Source organism: Convolutriloba macropyga, chromosome 2, assembly GCF_964194025.1.
Source record: "Convolutriloba macropyga chromosome 2, txConMacr16.3, whole genome shotgun sequence".
Lineage (NCBI taxonomy): Eukaryota > Metazoa > Xenacoelomorpha > Acoela > Convolutidae > Convolutriloba > Convolutriloba macropyga.
In genome coordinates this window covers 39104336-39120030 of record NC_134469.1, presented here as the reverse complement: position 1 = coordinate 39120030, position 15695 = coordinate 39104336, and the positions used below count along the sequence as shown (strand labels likewise).

General features: G+C 35.3%; 1 protein-coding gene across 9 annotated transcripts in view; it reads right to left on the bottom strand.

Moving 5' to 3' along the window:
• Positions 1 to 15695, bottom strand: part of LOC142358650 (multiple epidermal growth factor-like domains protein 8) — a 142603-nt gene that overhangs the window by 49225 nt on the left and 77683 nt on the right. The gene's annotated exons all lie outside the window — the stretch shown is intronic.

Below are 15695 nucleotides of genomic sequence, written 5' to 3'. Positions count from 1 at the left end.
TACACGCTCAAATTCACATAGCTTTCAACAAAAATTCTTTCACGAATTAGTAGATCACAGCTATTAAACAAGTAACTGCGTAGTTTCAGAAGAACCGTCAAATAAGTTCAAACTTTTGGGCTCCACTCTTTCTCCTCTATTGCTCCACTTTTTGCTCTGTCAATTTTGTCTCCCAAAATTGGCAGAAAAAAAACCGGGATAACATAGTCTCCTGAATTGTTGATCGGAGAAAGACAAGAAAAAACAAGGCAGCATTTAAAATCTGTGGCACAATAAATAGAGCAGATTTTAAAAATCTGCCGAAAAGCTAGGGAAGAAAGTTTAAAAATGGAAAGGGGCAATACTGTAAAACCCCCTTAGCTGTATTAAAAACATGGTTGTAGTAGAGTAGAGTGTATGTATATTCTAACCCTAAATTTTGATCAACGCATTCAATAAAGTTTTCAATGAAACCGATCACACTGAACCCCCCAAAAAGAACCTCTTCACATGGTAAGAACAATCAAAAACGTAAGACCTAATCTCGTACAAATTGCTTTCAAACGGGGACTAACAGGGGCTCAAATAGATTGTAGCCTGCTTCATCCGGAAGGAGCAGCTAAAAAAGTATCTAAGATGAAATTTAAAGAAGGTACTAATTGCATTTGGAAGTCGAAACATACCCGGAAGATTCCACGACCCCTATTGAGATCAAAACAGGAACACAAAAAAGGTCATTGTCCTACAAAAAATGCCACAAGTGCGTGCTATTTTGATTGCATTTTGTAGTTAGGCAAAATCCTGTTTCCTAATAAGAGGATACATGGATTATTATCAGACTTCGTAACTTCTGAGACTAATTAGATCAAAGTTCAAATACAGTGTATCAAAAGGGCTTCATGGGCTGGCCCTCTGTTTTAGACTGCCCACCTGATCACTGGTTAAATTTTAAAAAAGCAGGTGGTTTTTTTTCTTGCTGTGGTTTTTTTAAAAATTCAAAAAATCCACAGCAAGAAAAAAACATAGCAAGGCTAGTTCTGCAATAGAATCTAAAGAACCGACAGACTAGTTGAGCATTGCAAACCAAGCAGGCAAAAATATTCCCCAACTACTAAAACTTGAGATAGCGAAAAATAATTTTAAAAATTGGCTATATTAGCCAATATTAGAACGCTAGAAACTATAAATAAAGAAGAAAAGTCGGATATAAACCGACAAAGGAAAGACAAATTTCTCTAGAACACAAGGCGCGCCAATTTAGAGTGAACTCCAGCCTAGTCGCAAAAAATTGCGACTAGGCTGGAGTTCAAAGCCGTCGTGCTAGACTAAAGCATTATCTGCAAGCCAACTAAAATGTAAAGAGACAAACAGACAAATGACAAAAGCTTTTAAAAATAGCCAAAATTTATAATAGCAAAAATTACCGCAAAATTGGCCAATTATTCTGAAGCTAATTCTTCAGCTGAAAAGTTTTGTGTTCCTGATATTTGCCTAATGAGATATGCGCAACTTCTTGAACACACTTTTCTAAAAGTAAAAAACAAGGCAAAAAATTTTTTGTTAAGCTGGCATCATCAATACATATACCTCAGGGACAGATATGAATAAAAAAAATTCCCCAATATGAGAGACCACTTTAACTGAACTGCGATCAACATCAAGGTAAGAACCATTCAACAAAAAGGAGCAGAAAACCGAGGAAAAGCAAACATTTTGACAGTAAACTTCAAAAAAAGAACTTTCCTCCTATAATTTAGGCTTTTGGACAACGTCAGCACACTGAGCACTCGAGACTAATAGAGCCAGCTGAACTCCCTCGACGGAGTTTCATGCCCTCTACGAACTACCTGTTTATCCCGTTATGAAAGCTGAAAGTCATCAGATGAATGTATGAACTATTCTTAAAACAGAGCAGCGCTACTGGCCAAATTCTTTCGATTGTAAAAAATTTAGAGCACGTTGCTACAAGCTAAGAAGATGAAGGCTGCTATCAATAACTCAGAAAGTAAATCAGAATAACTCAAAAGCTCCTTATTTATGAATAAGCAAAAAAGAAACCGGCAATATCCAAGATTTTGGCGTCGGGTGCAGCTAGCTTAACCTAAGGAGGTCAGCCGCACTGACTTAGAAGGAGGGGCAGATAGTTGGGTGAAAATTTCTCAAATCATTAAGGTCACCCTCACCAGCAGCTTCGGTAATCTGTGCACTTAGCGCCTAAAAAGAAGTACACATAGACTCATGCTCTCGGGCTTTACAAGTTTATCAAGATTCTCAGGACAAAAATTTGAATAGATTGAACGAGTGAAAATAACGCGGCTACCAAAAATTATTCGAACTGGGTTCGAGGGCAATTATAAACAATAGATAACCTTAACACCTCTTCGAAAATTAAACACACCCGGCAGATTGGCGGCCATTGATTAGCATAACCCCGGAAAATGCCAGAAAATCGTGGATTACCATAAACCCAGCAGATTGGCGGAAAATGGCGGCCATTGATTACCAATTATAAAAAAAAAACATTTCATAAATGCGAACTTTTTTGATTGGATTTCAGAGTTATGCATGCGCATGTTCCTCAATGATAAGATACAGGGAGTAGAATCAATGCCAATAGGCATTGGAGATATTAACTAAGACTTATAAAATCAAAGTTCAAGTAACCGGCATCTAATATTAGCCTTTATGGGTTTATCCTTTCCTATTAGGAGTCTCTGAATATGAAAAACTCAAATGTTTACAAGATCATTGATGAAGACGACAAAGTAACAAAGAACTAAAAACAAAGATTAAACGAAAAACCTCGCTACCACTTTGCAGCTATCAACAAACCAAAAACTAAATAATAGGACAAATGAAAAAGATTGACAATCTATTTTTTTCTAAAACTCAAATTTGTTCTAAATTGTGCGTCTAAATTCAGTTTTACTAAATGCCGATACTAAACTGAAGACTATTAATCTCACAACTAATCTCAACCAGTTGGACTATTGAATTTTAACTTGATGACAGCGCTTTATCACTTTGCTCTTCTGATCTTATCCGTATGCAATACAGCATAAATTTGTTGAACAAAGTCTGAACTTCAATAAGTTGAGACATTTAGTGAATATTTATGCAGTCAAACATCTGTCTCTCTATAACTCAGTTCCAGACCATTCAACGCCCATTTCTCGCTGCTTTATTTATACTGGCTATTTGAATTAAAAATTTAACCATTGTTCAACAAAAAGAAACGGTACAACAAAACTTGTAAAATTCAAAACCCCAGTGAAAAACTTTAACTAAATATGAACAAACATAGCCGGCAGATTGCCGGAATAGCTGCGAAATAGACCTGTGTGCCATATAATAGAGATAGAAACAGATACAGATCTAAATTCAAAAAAATCGACGCCGCTAAAAAAACTGGTAAAATACATTCAGCGATAAATTAATAAAGCTTGTTAAAATTCATTCCGCAGAAGCCTCTTATTAGGGACCTTTACTGCACAAATGAGTTCCTTTGACCTTAAACAAATTCAAACTAAACTTAAGTTTTAAAGTGCAAAAGTCAGTTTATTGAGTGAGGTAAGTCACGTATGATCAAAATCTAATCACGCAAATAACCTAAAAACTTTTGCTAAAGCGAGTCAGAATTGACGTCACGCGCGCAAATGCCGTTAGTGAGAGGAAGAAGTCATTCAGAGAATTTGACTTTTTCAGCTTTGCTGTGGGAACAAAAGTAAAACGAAAAAAGATCGTCAGACGACGAAACAAAAAAACATAGCAGGACAAGTCCTGACGTACAATTCAAAGAATTTTCATTGACTAGACAAACAATTATGAGTGAATTGGGAAACAACAGACTATGAGTGAATTGGGGAAAACCATTTCTAAAAAAAATCAGTTAGAAAAGAAAAATTTTTAAAAACAGAAAATCGATGTCAAACTGCCGCATGTGCACAAAAAACCATAAGCGAGAAATAGAAATTTGGTTCAAACAAAAAACTAAGCCTAGAATGAACTATTAATGGATTGGGAAAACCACTTAGAAAAAAATCCGATCCAAAAAATCGAAAAAACAGTAAAAATTAGAGTGAAATTTTCACATGTGAACAAAAAACCACTAGCGAGAAAGCGAACACCGTTTTCTCACTCTACTTCAAATTTAGAGCGAAAAAATTCCACGCCGCAAAACCACTCGCTTTTTCGCTCCATTTCCTGTTTCGGCGTGACCAAAATCACTACTCAAATTTGACTTCAAAAATCATGAAAATGTGTGAACAGATCTTAAAAAAAAGACAGCTCCCCAATACAATTCAAATTCTTTGAATTGCAAAAAAACCAAGAGCACCGCAATATAGCTCCGCTCAGCTTACAACTTTGCAGCTATAAAAACCTTTCTATAATACGAATAAAATGCACCAGTATCAGCTAAAATATATTTTGAGACTTTATTTCCGTCTGAAAAAGATTAGGATTTTCTTTCCATCGACAGCTTCAAAAATGAAACGCAAAAGTTTTTGAATTTCTCTTTAAATTAGGACGAAGTACAGATCCCGAAGAATTGAATCTCTCCTTTGGATTTTTCCGAATCATGAAAAACCAAAATTAAAATCGGACGAGCTATCCGAACTGTGATATATATGGAGTATGGAAGTAGTGATTAAAGTAGGGGGTCTCCTCAACATTTCGGTGAATCGCATACATAGAGACCAGTAATGATCTACTAAAAGACTCAATTGCCTTGGGCTTTTCCAGTTTACCCCGTTTCTAAAGACAGAAGTCATGAAAATTCGGTGTTCAGGCAATAAACGGTCGGACGAAATGTCGGTAGTACAAAAATCCCATAAGGCAAGAAGGGCTTGTATAAACAACTGACCAACGTCGGCTTCGTCAGTAGCTGGCTGAGGTTTAGGAAGGCTAGCTTTAGCTTAATTGAAGGGTGGTGGGAGGAGCATGGAAAAGAGGGGAGACCGAGGGAGTGAGCACGGGTGGTGACGGGCGTGCGAGTGCACGAGGTGGAGTGGGGTTGGGGTGAAGTCGTGGGGGTGGGGGGGGGGGGGGGGTAGGTAGGTAGGGTTAAACGGGGGGGGGGGGGGAGGGGGGGGAGGGGTTAACCGCTCTTCACACCATGAAATTATGTTTCGGTGAATCGCATACTTAGATCCTAGCGAGCCGAAAGGCTCTAGAGCAAAGTTAAAGCCCTCCGGGTCCGTACCTGTTTATCCCGTTCAAATGCTCGGAGAAAAGTTCAAATGCTCGGACGGGAAAACGATCAGACGGAAAGATGGTAACACGAAAAATCGCAACGGAAAAAAATATTTGCTACACACTATGTTTGAAAGCAAGTTATGGAAGACCAAACAATGCACGAGGACTTCATACCTCCAGTCCAACTAAATCTAGCTGCAAAGCTTTTAAAATCCCGACAGAAAAATTTGTAAATGCATCTTAAATTGAGTTTTTGAATTGACATAAATATTGAATAGCGTTTTAAATAGCTCAAGAAAGACTCCTGAAAAAACGATGGACTTCAAGAAAGAATCCCGGAAAATATCTATTAATTCAAAAATGTAAATAAAAATTTGTTTGACGAAATAGCCAAGAGTTAAGGTAAATGATTAACACGCGAACTACTGACAGTTGAATCCAATGCCTCCGTAAAGCCCCCTGCTCGACGTTAAACATTCACTTGACCATCAATCACTGCTCAGACAATCATTGCATGACCAATCGAGCTGCAATGTGGTATGGTACCACACAAAAGTTTAACATGGAAAAGGTGGCCAGTCATGAAAAAATAAAAGCTGCTCATGAGACGAGCAGTCATGAAATGTGGGCATAATAAAAAGGGCAGATAAAAACAGGCCGTTGACGAAACAATGTTGCCATGACCTGCTGCTCCTGCTATTAGGCAGAAACTAATTTTTATTTCTTAGCATTCACCCTGAGCAAAAATCTCCGAAATTAAACGCAGAATCGATCAAACGCTAATCTCCAAAATAAACAGTTAAAACTATCATCAATGTCCCAACCAACAGTAAAAATTCTTTTTTCACCAAACCGATTAACGTCGGGCGATCTACTCTAGAACGACCGTCGAGCAGTTGGCTTCGGTAGTAGGGCGTAGGGATGCCAGCATTCGGGGGGTGCAATGAAGGGGAGAGGAGTTGACTGACTAAGGGGACTCAAACTCGATTAAGAACCGCACATCAGGCCATAAACTTGTTTCCTCAGAAGTTTTGGTGAATAGCATACTTAGTATATGTTAGAACAAAATCTTAAGTCACCCGAGGGGGATTAAGATTTTGTCTGACGTATTTAGAGATAGGGACTAAGATTGTTCTAACGTATTTAATTTTGTAGATGAATGAAAGAAAAGTTTCATCATTAAAAATATGAAGGAGTTGAAATAAACCAAACGTTTCCGTCTCCGATAGCGAAGCAACCCATTATTTATAGCGGTTTGATTCAAGTGTCGAAAGCTAGATTTCTAACTAAGTTATCTTTTTACCCTAAACGTAGTGTCCTAAATTAGACTTTTACTTCTTTCAGCGTAAGTTCAATCTTCAAACTGAGCACTCTACCTTGAAGTTTCAGTGACCGATGAAATCGAGCCCTGGTGTTTTTAAGAGACTAGTCGGGTTGTGGAATTTTTACTGCAAATCGTTGAACTTACATGACCTTGAAACTTGCAATTTCACTGGTTAATTGGTTTGCAGAGTTTAGGAGCTAATCTTGAGCATAATGACTATGCAAACAAAACGAACGAATTTGAGCGACATAAGTTGGAGCGAATTGATTGATTGTTATTTAAGTAAACAAAATGGAGACTAGCTTAGCAAAATGATCAAGTTGTCAGAAATATTCAGAATGAAACTCTGAGTTCACTAAACAAAAAGAACAAAGTATGATAACAGCAGAAAAAAGAATGGAAGAGCTTGGGAAAGGCAACGATATTTATTTATGAATTCCCCCAAATCCCAAAAAAATGAACCCTCTAATAGCCATTTTGCTATAATAAAAGTGATTATTCATTCCCTATAGGTAGCTACAAGTTTAGGGTTACCGGTTAGTGTTCTCAGGAAGGATATAATTGGTATGCTAACTAGAAAAAATTACTGCTAAAGAAGAGAGAAAAACAATAGATATGCTTTGAAAGATTTGTCGGCCAAATTTGAATTTTTCCCACAATGGAAGAGCTTGGGAAAAACAACGATATTTATTTATGAATTCCCCCCAAATCCCAAAAAATGCACCCTCTATTAGCCATTTTGCTATAAAAAAGTGAGTATTTACTCCCTATTGGTAGCTACATGTTTAGGGTTACCAGTTAGTGTTCTCAGGAAGGATGTAATGGGTATGCTAACTAGAAAAAATTACTGCTAAAGAAGAGAGAAAAACAAAAGATATGTTTTGAAGGAGTTGTCGGCCAAATTTGAATTTTTCCAAGAAAAAGGACTTTTGTTTGCATCTAATGGTTACCCACAGCATGAGGATAGAAAATTAAGAACAGCAGATAAAAATACTTGTCACCAAATTTCTTGTTTGAAGAAGAAGATTACTATATAGTAAAAATTACACTTACCAATTGTTTTATTTTGTGAATGGTAGGAAAAAAGAATTTTGTTAACTAAAAATGGTTCTTTTATGGTGTAAGTGGGCAGGTCTTTCCTGTCTTTGTAGAATAACCAGACAGGTTTGTTATCAAAACGCAATTAAATGGATCAGATGGTTGGTTGAAAGGATATGAATGAAGAAATGAAATTAAAAAAAACTGCAATCGACTTTTGTTTGTTTCTGTATTTAGTTGTAGTTTTGGATAAAATGTAAAGCGATCATAATGAACATCCAGTGTAATGATAATTTCAAAGTGAATTTGTGATTATGGGGCACATTTGGAACAAATCTGAGTAAATAAGGCAAAAAAATTGTTGGTGTTCTGATTTTCAAATTTTCATACAGTTGAGTACATCAGGTGAAATTTGGGAAATTTACAGAACTTAATTGAAACAAGAGCTAGGTAAAAAAATATAACTAAAGTTTTAGTAATTATACAGAGGAAGGAATCCTTATTGTCAAGAAAAAGCAGTAACTAAAGTATTGGAGCTTCAAAAGGTCAAAAAATTTGCAAAAGAGGATTTTTAGTGGAAATAACGAGTTATGAAGTGAGTTCGATGTTTAAGATAGGACTAATTATTGCTCCAAAGTATTCTTGAGAATAGATTGGTAAGTCCAAAAGTGCACAATGGCTGTTTGGAATAAATTCCGATAAAGAGAGACTAAAACGCAAGAAAATCAAGCGTCTATAATTTCTCCACCCCCCCCCCAGTCCTGAAAATCCTACTTCAAATCCGGTTGACCTCAAAATTTAACTGGTAACTCTTTGTACAATTACATATGCAATGAGAAGTACAACGGGCTTTTTCCGGTACCTGAAACTGTTCATTTTGTTTTTTATAACAAACAAAAGGCGACAACTGATTTTTTTTTGTGCTTCTATGAAAGAAGCAACACTCTTACCAGAATCAAAATATCTACCAAAAACCACAATCAAACTTGAACGCGAATTAGTTATCGTTCAGTTTCATGTTATTAACGCTAACGAATATTCTACAAAGAAAAAGGCAGAAAGATGTTTTCCATGATTTTTTCTTCACTGTGAAAATAAGAAAATAGTTAAAGGTTGGTTAAAACAAACATTGCTACATCCACAAGGGGTTAAAAAGTTTTCAAGGGCTAAATCAGAGAAGTATCAGTAACATGGAAAAGGATGAAAACAGAATGCATGTACTTGTATAAGGACTGTTGAACATGAAACATAAATTTTGTTGAATCTTGAATTCATGAAAGCGAGTTATTCACAAAATTCCGGTCATATTGAGCAAACAATTATATCAGATAAACTGCAGCGCGTAACTTCTACGCCCACTATTGCACTTATACGTTAGGTCAAAATGATCTAAAAGGAACGACACGTTACATTTCGCTGATAAAAACTGATAAGGTTGAGTACCCTTAAGCACAAGAAAAACCACCAGACGCGAGAGAGCAAGTCTGAGAGAAAGACTTACGAGGCTGAGAAACAGCAGTTCGTCAGTCAAAAATTTTAGAGAGAAAGCTCAAGTGGAGCAGTCGATTCTCAGAGTTAGAAAATAGTTGTTGTTGAGTTCTTTGCGAAAGAACATAGTTTCGCAGTTGCAGTGAGTGAAACTGCAAAGTTATTCAAAATTGTTGGCTGTGAAGATTATAAGTTTCTGGCCAGTAACATAGCTACTGGGAAGCAGAACTTATTTTAGTTAGCTTGTATAGGAAGTAGAGTGACGGATTTGTGGATACTTGCGGAGAGAGTGATTGAATTTTTTGATTTAGTGTGGACCAATAATTAGTTTTGATAGAAAAATTCCTTTTGATTGTTGAATTTACTCGATTAACTGTCTCTGGCTATAAAATTACTTGTTGCTGGTTGGGCATATTTTGATTATTAATTCAATTATCCAGAGTGAAGTTTTCAAGCAGCCGAGAGAGCAACACTTTTCGGGGACAACATAGTACACTCCCTACAACAAAACGAACTACCAATTAAAACTTTCGGAATTTTGATAGGGTTTTGGGCGCTAGTCAGTCCTCAGCTAGAAGCCTTCTAACGACAAAAATTCAAAATTCTACGCAGGTAGAAGGATCTTTAGAGAGATGCTCAGCCATTTAAAGACCTCCGGGCTTTACACTGTCTCGTTTTTGAGGACAAAAACTTAAAGCGTCAGACGAAAAATCGGTCGAGCATAAGAAAATTGCATAAGAAGAGACCGCAGCACTAATTAATCACCAAAGTGTTGAACTAATTGAACAGCATTTTAGAACAATATAGAATCATAATTAAAACCGACTTCTAAACAGGAGGAAACATATCTCTGAATTTGATATTCAATTGAAAATTTAATAGCAACTGAAAATAAAAGTTGATCTCCATTGCCCCCCGTACGTTATTAACCCCTTTAGAGAGAGAAGTACCATTACATAGTAAGTCATTAAGTAAACATATGAAATTTAATGAAATTATTGAACAGAATGTGAAGGTCAATGCCGTACGTTAGAATTTGTTTTGAGTGAGTCCAATTCACAGAATTCAAAAGCAAGGAGATAGGCAGCTTGTTTCTACTTTATTAATTGCGCAGAAAGAGAGAGAGAGAGAGAGAGAGAGAGAGGAGAGCGCAAAAAGGGGGTTGCTGAAATTTGCTCAGTTACACAAACTTTTCTCGGATAAGGCAAACAGTAGTTGTATGGCAGCACTTCAGACCATTCTAAACCCTAAACGTAACCGACTAACGTAAGGCGAATTACTCTCAAACGACCGGCGAGCGGTTGGCTTCGTCAGTAGCTAGTCACGGTTTAGTGGGGCTAGCTTTAGCTTGATTCAAGTCTGCAACTTTTAGTTTTCTAGCCTTGTTAGTAAATAAATCAAATAAAAAACTGATATTTTAAAAATTTGCAATATTGCAAAATTTAAAAGAAAAGCTTCCAGATTTCGCAGTGAAAATGTTAAAAACTGTTTTTTGTCTCTGGAGTTATGTCAAATAACCCATCTGCAAGAATTGAAAAGCTTCGTTGGCCACTAATGATCGTTAAACTCAGAAAAGGACAAAAATATTAAAAATGTGAAACAACCGCAAATTTTAACAAAATCTTGATACAATTCAAGATAATAAAATCTTCGAAACCATTTCACTGTCTCTAGACACTATCCAGTATCCTTATTTCAAGCTTTAAATAGTTTCACTGGCTCACAAAAATCCATAAACTTGGAACATGATAACAATTTTCCTATAATTTAAAAAATTAAATATCAAAAAATTGCTAATGCTGGAGTCATTAAAATATTGATAACAATTACATTAACTCCAGAAAAAATGCGACAGCTTATCATCAATTCTTGGATGAGGTCCCCAGGACCCTGGTGCCGGAAAAAATGATGAAAAATTCAAAAAAAACTTGAAAATGCAAATATTTTAAAAAAAATAGCTGATATTAAAATTTTGAAAAACATTCCATTCTATATAGAAGCTATGCAGTAACATATAATCAAACCCTAGAGGAGGTTATTTGACTCTTGAGGCTGGAGAAGTCTAAAAAATGACAAAATTTCAAAAGACTTGAAAAAAAGGCAAGTTGCATAAAAAACTGCTAAAATTTATGATAATAAAAAATGAAAACTAATCCATTGCCAACAAAAATTTTCAGTAACTTATTATCAAACCCTAACGAGCTTTTCTGACCCTTGAGGCTCAAAAAAACCTGGATAATGACTAAATGTAAAAAAAAAACTGCAAAAATTGTCGAACAAATGCTTAACTTCGTGAAGTTAAAATCTTGTAGGACATTCCATTACCTCTAAAACTTATACAGTACCCCGTTTTCAAACCCTACAGGGAGTTCCTTGGCTCTTGAGGCTTAAAAAAACCAAAAAAAAAAACAAACATTCAAAAAAAACTTGAAAAAAGTAAATTTTATAAAAAAAAATTGCTAGAACTTGTGACATAAAATATTTGAAAAACTATTACGTGGTCAATAAAAGTTATTATCGAACACTTTAGGAAGTTTTCTGGCCCCTGGGCCAGGAAAAAGCTAAATAATGACAACAAATTTTTTAAAAAATGAAAAAAAAAACAAGTTTTTTTTTCAAAAAAATTCTAAAATTCGTGGTGTTGAAATCTTGAAAAACATTCCATTACAGTTAGAATATAAACGGTAACCGTTTGTCAAAACCTAGAGGAGGTTCCTCGGCTCTTGAGGCTGGAGAAACCTAAAAACTGACAAAAATTTTGGAAAAACTTGAAAAAAAAATAAACTTTTATCAAAAAAATTGCTAAAATTTGTCGTATTAAAAAATTGAAAGCTATTCCATGGCAAATAAAATTTTTTCGGTAACTTATTATCAAACCCTTAAGAACGTTTTCTGGCCCCTGTATCTGGAAAGATGTGAATATTGAAAAATAAATGTCAAAAACATTGAGAAAAATTGCACGTTTTGTCAAAAAAATTCTAAAATTCGTAACGCTAAGATGTTGAAACCATTCCACTATTAGAAACTATGCAGTCAGCTATTATAGAACCCTAGAGGAGTTTGCTTGACACCTAGGGTTGAAAGAACTCAAATGACAAATTTTCAAAGCTTGAAAAAAATTGTAAAAAAAATTAGTACAAAATTGCGTGTTTTTAGCGATCGGTTGTTCGTCAGTAGCCACGGGGGGGGGGGGGGGGGGGGGATGATGAGGGTGGGCAGCAGTGGGGGTGTCTTCAATCTGTCAGAACCGCCCTTCACACCATAAGTATAAGTCTCCAAAACAGTTTGAGCTGAAACAGAGCTGAAAGGCTAAGAGCATTTAATGCCCGCTGGGCGCTACCTGTTTATCCAGTTTTTGAGGACGAAAAGTCAAAAGCGTCCGACGAAAAATTGGTCAAGCAAAAAATCGCATTACAAAAGACCGACAGGACTAATATAATTGCTAAAACTTTGTTTGAGAGCAATTAATAAGACACGATTGTGGAAACATTCTAATTTTCAAACTTTAATTAGGTTTAATTTAGAACAATTTTATAACTCAATTTAAAATTTTAGACGCTTTGCAGAAAACCTTTTAGATGTTTCCTCTTCTAGTTATTACAATGTATTGGATTAAATCAAGTCACGTTTGTGACTGACTGTTCTTCATGCTTCCTTTTTGTTGTCAATATAATTTTTCCTCCCTTCAAAATATTTTCAAACAATTTGCAAGTAGAACCTTTCAGGTTTTTTTCAGCGGTTGTTATTTGATTGATGGTTTTATGTTTGGTCCATTTATTCCCCCTAAAATGACTTTGTTTCTCTTTCAACTAAACTTCAATTTCCTTTGTTTTTTGTGTGTTAATTGTTGTTTTTTGCGTCATCTGTTTCATTCGCAGTCACTGGAGGGACGAGAATGGTGCCATGCACTTCTATTTAAGCCCTTTATCCAATACCATTTAGAAAAGTATTTTGAGGACCAACTTCTATTCTTTAATTAGTACTTACGTTCAATAAGAATTATTATTTAAATCTATTTAAAGATGTGTTACAAAAAACATCATTAAAATTTCATCACAATTTCGGTTTTACTAGGATTATTCTTATAACCCTTTATTGAAGTTTTAGACATTTTTGCAAAGACGCTTCAGACGTTTCTTCGTCTATTTATAACAGTCTACGGCAAGTTTTTTCACCGATCTCGACTAGTTTTGTCTGTTATTTGCAGTCACTTGAGTGACAGGAATGGTATCGTGCACTTCTGATCATTTAAGCTCCTTAATAAATACCATTTAGGACTGACTGTTTTAACGCACCAACTTCGATTTTTTAATTAGCATTTGGGTTCACTTACGATGAATTTTTAAATTCCATTTGGTGATGTTTTAGACCTTTTCCAGAAAACTCAAACGCTGCTCCGTCTATTGATAGCAGTCAACGAGAACTTTTTGACTATCAATTGGCCTTTCACGCAACAATTTTTTAATTTGACTGGAAGGCATCTTCAATTTTCGCTCAAGAAAACATACAAAAATTCAGTTCAAAAGTGGCTTTTCACGTTTCTCTGCAGTTGTCGGCATAAATCTTCACTCTGTTCTTTCCAATACAGGTTTTTAAAAAAATTGAACCCAGAAGCTTCCTTAATTTCCAGCAGGTGTTTTGATGGTTTTTCAATGGCCTTTTTTCTGAAAAAAGTGTTTCTCGTTCAACCGATTTTAGGTTCACTTAAGATGAATTTGAGTCTTTTCATTTTTTTGAGTCTTTTGTGTATATTTTTTTTAGTCTTGTGTGCCATCGGTTGTATTCGCAAATCACCCGAGGGGCGAAAATGGTATCGTACACTTCTGACCATTTAAACCACTTACTAAAATCTATTTAGGACCATTTTCTGTAATTACTAAACATACCCGGAAGATTGCCGGAAAATAGCCGCCGTTGATTCCAATAAGCATGATTGGGATTGAAATTACAGAAGATATTGAAAAAAAAAAATTTTGTACAAGATTTATTTTGATGGCATTTCGTAGTTGAACATACTTCTGTTTCTTAGAGAGAGGCTACAGGGGCTACTATCAATAACAATAAGCATTAGAGATGGTAAACAAGACTTATAGGAACGACATTCGAATAGCGGGCATCTAAAATTGGGCTTTATGGGCTTATCCCGTTTCTATTTCTGACATCCATTTTTGTACTATCTCTGTTCATTTTGAATTGCTTTGCTGAGCAACTGATGTTCAAAATCACTTTTAGCAGAATGAGAGAAGAGAGAAACTAGCCTAGAGAAGTCAAAAGATTTCACGCAAAATGTTGAAAAGGCGGCAAAATGAGGTAAAGCGAAACATTTTTTTATTCGACGAAGTAAAAAAACATAGCAGGACAAGTCCTGAAATACAATCCAAGTAATTGAATGAAAGACAGACCTAATGAACCTGACCAGCAGATCAATTGAACAATCCCAGCCAACAAGACAAAATCTCAAAAATTGAGAAAATAAAAGAATCAAACAAACTAATAACGAATAAAAAAACGATCATTGCTAAACCCTTGAGCTTTCAACTTGAAGGCCATATATGACTCATTTCAAAATACTCATTAACTCACGCAAAAACCTTGAAAGAGATGAATCTGCGACTAAAAGTAGATACACTGGACAAATATGACAAATGCATCAAGAAACTGAGAAGAGAAAATTTAAAGAAAATTTCCAAAAATAGGGCTTCAAAAAGATCAGAAGATTTTTTGACTCTGGAGTTCTGTTTTGTCAACCGTCTTTAAAAAGTTTCGTTGACCAGTAAAGATAGTTAAACTCAGAGAATGACAAAAAAATCGAAAAATTTGAAAACAATCGAAAATTTTAAATTGCAAGCTTTATTTAAAAAATTCCCTAAAATTGCAAAATTAAAAAATTGGAAACTATTTTATTGCCCCTAGAAACTATGCAGTAACATACTAGCAAACTCTATAGGAGGTTCCCTGGTCACTGAATAAAAATTTCAAAAATTTAAAGAAAGCAACTTTATAAAAAAATTGGTAAAAGATATTAAAATGTGGCTGGAATGGGGCTGGAAAACTTGCATAATGGGGCTGGAAAACTTGCATAATGACAATAAATGTCAGAAAATTTGGAAAAAAAACCAAGTTTGATTTAAAAAAATTGGTAAAATTCATGAAGTTAAAATGTTTAAAACCACTTCATTACCACTAAAAACTATACAATAACCTATTATTAAACCCCAGAGGAGCTTTTTTGACATCAAAGTCTGAAACAACTCAAAAAATGACAAATATTTTCCATCAATTTGAAAAAATTAGTATAAATTACCGTGTTTATGTTTGGAGTAGCAATAGATATAGCGCTGAAAGTGGCCGTAAAAAGCAATTATGTCTTGCAAAGGACCTTTATCAACTTTAATAAACCTCAATTTTAGATTGGTCGAACGAAAAATCCAAAAAATGACGAAAAAGTGCTTAAAAAATTCATTATTTTAGGCTCCAAACTCCCAAAAATGACCTTTTAACCTTGAATTACGGCCTTCCCACTAGCTTTACCACTCTGAGTACTTGAGGGACTACTAAACGAGGGCCTCTAATGAAACTTGATGCCCGCTGAGCTTTACCTGTTTATCCCGTTTTGAAAGCTCAAAGTCATGAAAACAGGTGTGAAAACATCTTACAAAAATAAAAGACA